This window comes from Ranitomeya variabilis, chromosome 2 (genome assembly GCF_051348905.1).
Source record: "Ranitomeya variabilis isolate aRanVar5 chromosome 2, aRanVar5.hap1, whole genome shotgun sequence".
Lineage (NCBI taxonomy): Eukaryota > Metazoa > Chordata > Amphibia > Anura > Dendrobatidae > Ranitomeya > Ranitomeya variabilis.
This window is the reverse complement of record NC_135233.1, coordinates 885320019-885325508: the sequence shown is the minus strand read 5'-3', so window position 1 is coordinate 885325508 and position 5490 is coordinate 885320019. Positions and strand designations below refer to the sequence as shown.

General features: G+C 42.1%; 1 long non-coding RNA gene across 1 annotated transcript in view; it reads left to right on the top strand.

Moving 5' to 3' along the window:
• Positions 1-1210: 1210 nt before the first annotated feature.
• Positions 1211-5490, top strand: part of LOC143810002 (uncharacterized) — a 243919-nt gene continuing 239639 nt past the window's right edge. The window contains exon 1 of the long non-coding RNA XR_013222585.1: positions 1211-1313. This is a non-coding gene — a long non-coding RNA (uncharacterized LOC143810002). The remainder of the gene's footprint in view (positions 1314-5490) is intronic.

Sequence of the window (5490 nt, the reverse complement as noted above, 5' to 3'; positions counted from 1 at the left end):
GTGTACCCATGTAATTGGCACGTTTGACTGTCAGAGCGGATGTGTTATGACAGTCCTTAAAAGACATTGGGGCATCTTGAAGGCTGACCCAGATTTGAAGGATGCAATAGGACCTTCACCGATGGTAACCTACAGAAGGGGGCTCTCCATTAGAGATAATCTTGTACACAGTTTTTCAGGCGACCTAATCCAGAGGGTACTTGGCTGGAGTGGAAAATTTGCGGTTTCTTTAAATGTGGCAACTGTGTTAATTGTAAATGGATTAAACCCTGCAAATCGGTATGCAGCTCCTATTCTGGTAAGAAATTCTATCAGCGTGACTACTCCAACTGTAAAAGTACGGATGCAGTATACATGGCCACATGTACATGTCCCATGGATTATGTGGGCAAGACTGGTAGAGAGGTCAGAAGAAGGGTGGGTGAGCACATCAGAGACAGAAAGAACAAATGGGATACTCCCCTGGCGAGACATATGAGTGGAACCCATCAGGGTACTCTAGAACAGGTTTCTTTCTGCGTCCTGGAGGTGATGAAGCCAAATCCAAGGGGAGGAAATTATGACAGATATTTGTTACAAAGGGAATGCAAATGGAATCTGTAGCCCCTGCTGGGCTTAATGAACAAAAACCATATGCCTGCATTCTGTGAAAAAACCAAAGCTGTTAAGTCCTCTCATTGTGTCCTTTTTATAGCCATGCTTCTCTGTAATGTCCCAGTTTAGGGATTTTCACCTATTATGGTGTGTTATCTATTGGTGATATGTGATTACTAATCACTGGGACTATCCATGTATGTGAAGTTCAAACTCCATTTTTTATATACCCCACCTTCCCTTTAATATTACTTGGCAATTGCAGGCTCTTCTATAATCCTATCTTTCAATCAAGAGGGGCGGATCATAGATATAGGTAAAATCAAGGATACATGTTAAATAGATTCCGTTATTGCATTTTGACGCTATGTCCTCTGATTTGCATACATCTGTAGGGGGCAGGAGTAATAATATATAACTAACACAGGCAGAGCCCCTAATAGACTGCGGGCACCATAATAATATTTGGCAGTGAGTGCAGTCCAATGTGTGACATACAAGCTAAAACACCTTATTAGGCATGCATTCCATTAGGTGGAACGCAAACTCATCCAACGCATGTGCAGTTCCGTGTACATCGTCACTTCTGGTATCGCAATATGGAAGTGCACGGAGCGGTAAGGACAGATGGTTCCCTGATGCGTTCCAGGCTGGAACGCATGCGCACGCTGCCGCCAGGAAGACCGGCAGTTCCTTTATGCATGAAACTAGTGCACCATGTGAGTACCGCAACCGACATTTCTAAGTGGCTATGTGCTATCTATAGGATGCATACGACTATGTTCATGTATATGGGACATCTATTGCTGTGTATATACCCTGGAATCTATTGAGGGGTGGAATGGGGGAGGAGTTGATATAGCCCACTTTATAAAGCAAAGTGGGTTTGCATTGGCACCATGCAGCATCTATTCATCTAACCTCCTGAGGAGCCGTCATTTGAAATGCGTAGAGGTTCAAGGATATCTATGCTTGATAAGTACCCCTCTCATATCCATTCCCAATACTAACTGCATCTAGGATTCATGTTTAGAACTAAATACAATATGTATTGCTCTAATCCTGATGGGTATACTCCCTAGACATTTTCTGTAACCTGGACATCAGCAGGGTTTTCTAGGGGTGGCCGTCGTGGAGCGGGGGCGCCATATCTGCTGACAAGTAGGGTGCTAACCTCCGCTGATAGGTAGGGAGCAGCAGAGGTATAGTTTAGAGAGAGGGGTCATCTTATCAAATTTATGATTAATAATATCTTTATCAAGCAAGGCATTTCACTTCCTTTGCCTGGTCTGAAATATATGTATTAGATGCACTGCCTGTTTTTTCTGACCTATACTATAGGGTACTATCTTTCCATGTTGTGAAAGTGTATCAGCTGGCACTTAGCGGTAGGGCACAACAGGACAATAGGGTCAGCCATCGGTGAGCGGGGGCGCCATTCTCGTGTGGGTTGATATAGGGTGCAAACCTCCGCAGCCAGGCAAGCAAACAGACCAGGGTTCATTCATAGAGTCAATGCAGTGTGCACTTTTTGTGTGTGGTGTTTGTAAGTGTTGTATGCCCCATTTTTAATCCCTTCATGACCTTGGGATTTTCCGTTTTTCCGTGTTCGTTTTTCGCTCCCCTCCTTGCCAGAGCCATAACTTTTTAATTTTTCCGTCAATATGACCATGTGAGGGCTTATTTTTTGCGGGACGAGTTGTACTTTTGAACGACATCATTGGTTTTACCATGTCATGTACTCTAAACGGGAAAAAAATTCCAAGTGCGATGAAATTGCAAAAAAAGTGCAGTCCCACACTTGTTTTTTGTTTGTCTTTTTTGCTAGGTTCACTAATGCTAAAACTGATGTCATTATGATTCTCCAGGTCAGTACTAGTTCATAGACACATAACATGTCTAGGTTATTTTTTTTATCTAAGTGGTGAAAAAAAAAAAAATTTGCACCATATTCCGATACTCGTAGCGTCTCCATTTTTCGTGATCTCGGGTCGGGTGAGGGCTTATTTTTTGCGTGCCGAGCTGGCGTTTTTAATTATATCATTTTGGTGCAGATAAGTTCTTTTGATCGCCCGATATTGCATTTTAATGCAATGTCGCGGCGACCAAAAAAACTTAATTAGGGCGTTTCGATTTTTTTTCTCGCTACGCCGTTTAGCGATCATATTAATGCTTTTTTTAATTGATAGATCGGGCGATTCTGAACGCGGCGATACCAAATATGTGTAGGTTTGATTTTTTTTTTATTTATTGATTTATTTTGAATGGGCGAAAGGGGGGTGATTTAAACTTTTATATATATATATTTTTTTTCACATTATTTGAATTTTTTTTTTTTTACTTTTAACACGCTTCAATAGCCTCCATGGGAGGCTAGAAGCTGGCACAACGCAATCGGCTCTGCTACATAGCAAGGATCATCAGATCGCTGCAATGCAGCAGAATTGCAGGTGTGCTATGAGCGCCGACCACAGGGTGGCGCTCACAGCAATCCGGGATCAGTAACCATAGAGGTCTCAAGAACCTCTATGGTTACTCTGCAGAAGCATCGCTGACCTCCGATCATGTGATGGGGGTCGGCGATGCGATCATTTCCGGCTGGAGGCGCCGGTTAAATGCCGCTGGCAGCGTTTGACAGCGGCATTTAACTAGTTAATAGCGGCAGGTGAATCGCAATTTCACCAGCCGCTATTGCGGGCACATGTCAGCTGTTCAAAACAGCTGACATGTCCCGGCTTTGATGCGGGCTCACCGCCGGAGCGCACATCAAAGCAGGGGACCTGACCTCGGACGTACTATCCTGTCCGAGGTCAGAAAGGGGTTAAAGGTTTATATTAAAAGTAAAAAAATATTTTATCTTATTTCTTTGGGGTTTTTCTCATGTTAGCTCTTATTCTAATACCCCCTATATCTAGGTTTTACATTTATGATTGTATTGGGCAGGTGATGAGCAGTGCCTGGTTTTCTCCACACATACTGCTTAAAATTATCACCAAAAAGGTCTATCTTTGTCTCATCAGACCAGAGAATCTTATTTCTCATAGCCTGGGAGTCCTTCATGTGTTTTTTTTTTTTATCAAAATCTATGCGGGCTTTCATATGTCTTGCACCGAGGAGAGACTTACGTCTGGCCACTCTGCCATAAAGGCCCGACTGGTGGAGGGCTACATTGAGAATTGACTGTGTGGAACTTTCTCCCATCTCCCTATTGCATCTCTGGAGCTCTACCACAGTGATCTTGGGGTTCTTCTTTACCTCTCTCACCAAGGCTCTTCTCCCACGATTGCTCAGTTTGGCTGGACGGCCAGGTCTAGGAAGGTCCCAAACTTCTTCCATTTAAGGATTATGGAGGCCACTGTGCTCTTAGGAACCTTGAGTACTGCAGAAATTCTATTATATCCTGGAAATTCTGCTGTAACCTTGGCCAGATCTGTGCCTTAACACAATTCTGTTTCTGAGCTCCTTGGCCAGTTCCTTTGACCTCATGATTCTCATTTGGTCTGACATGCACTGTGAGCTGTGAGGTCTTATATAGACAGGTGTGTGCCTTTCCAAATCAAGTCCTATCAGTTTAAACACAGCTGGACTCCACTAAAGGAGCAGAACCATCTCAAGGAGGATCACAAGAAAATGGACAGCATGTGAATTAAATATGAGTGTCTGAGCAAAGGGTCTGAATATTTATGACCATGTGATATTTCAGTTTTTCTTTTTTATTAAATTTGCAAAAATTTTTACATTTCTGTTTTTTTTTCAGTCAAGATGGAACGCAGAGTGAACATTAATGTGAAAAAAATGAACTTTTTTGGATTTAACAAATGGCTGCAATGAAACGAGTGAAAATTTAAAGGGGTCTGAATACTTTCCGTACCTACTGTATATATCAGTATGGGCCCAGGATGTGTGACATATACATCAAGATGCATCGGGGTCCATTGGACTCTATTTATGCCACTGGTGGCAGTAATAGCTAACAAGGATGGCTGGTGGGGCAGTTATAGCTAATAAGGGCAGACAATGTGGCAGTTATAGCTAATAAGGGCAGACATTGTGACAGATAGGGTGGACAGTGGTGGCTATAGCTAATAAGGGTGGACTATATGGAAGTTATAGCAAATAAGGGCAGACAATGTGATGGCTATAGCAAATAAGGGCAGACAGGGATGGTTATCGCTAATAATGGCATACAGTGTGGCGGGTATTGTTATTAAGAGTGGAAAGGGTGGCAGTTAAGGGTAATAAGGAGCTTTCAGAGTGACTGTTATAACTAATAAGGGCAGACAGTGTGGCGGTTATAACTAATAAGGGCAGGCAATGAGGCATTTATAGCTAAGTGTGGACAGTGTTGCATTTATAGTTCATATAGGGGGTCATTGTGGTGGTTACATTTCAGAAGGAGGGTTGGTGTGAAAGCAATATTTTTTAGAAAAGAACAGTGTGCTGGCCATGTATCATAAGAGAGACAGTGTGGGGGTTACATTTTATGCAGGGATCACAGAGAGGTTTAATTATTTATTTAACAGAACAAAGGGCAGCACCTACATTTTGTCGGCACCACAGCAAATACTGGAAACCGAGGGCAGAGCCAGAGACTGAAAACAGTGACAGAGAATAAAGCACAATTTGTGTTTTTATTTAATAACAAACTGCAGCAGGGGACGAAGATATTTTGAAAGGGTGCAACCCCTTTAAGTATGATTTGCCAAGTTTGCATCTATAGAATATTTGTGCTTTTGTTGTGTGAAAGAGAAAAGTAAAGCCATTCAACTGATAATGACTGTAAGGATTTTTTTAAAGGGGAATCAAACATCCTGTATCTCTGCTACATTAAATAGCAATGCACAAAATGTCATGTTTTATTTTAAAAAGAAAACACTTAATTTTAAACTTTTTTTT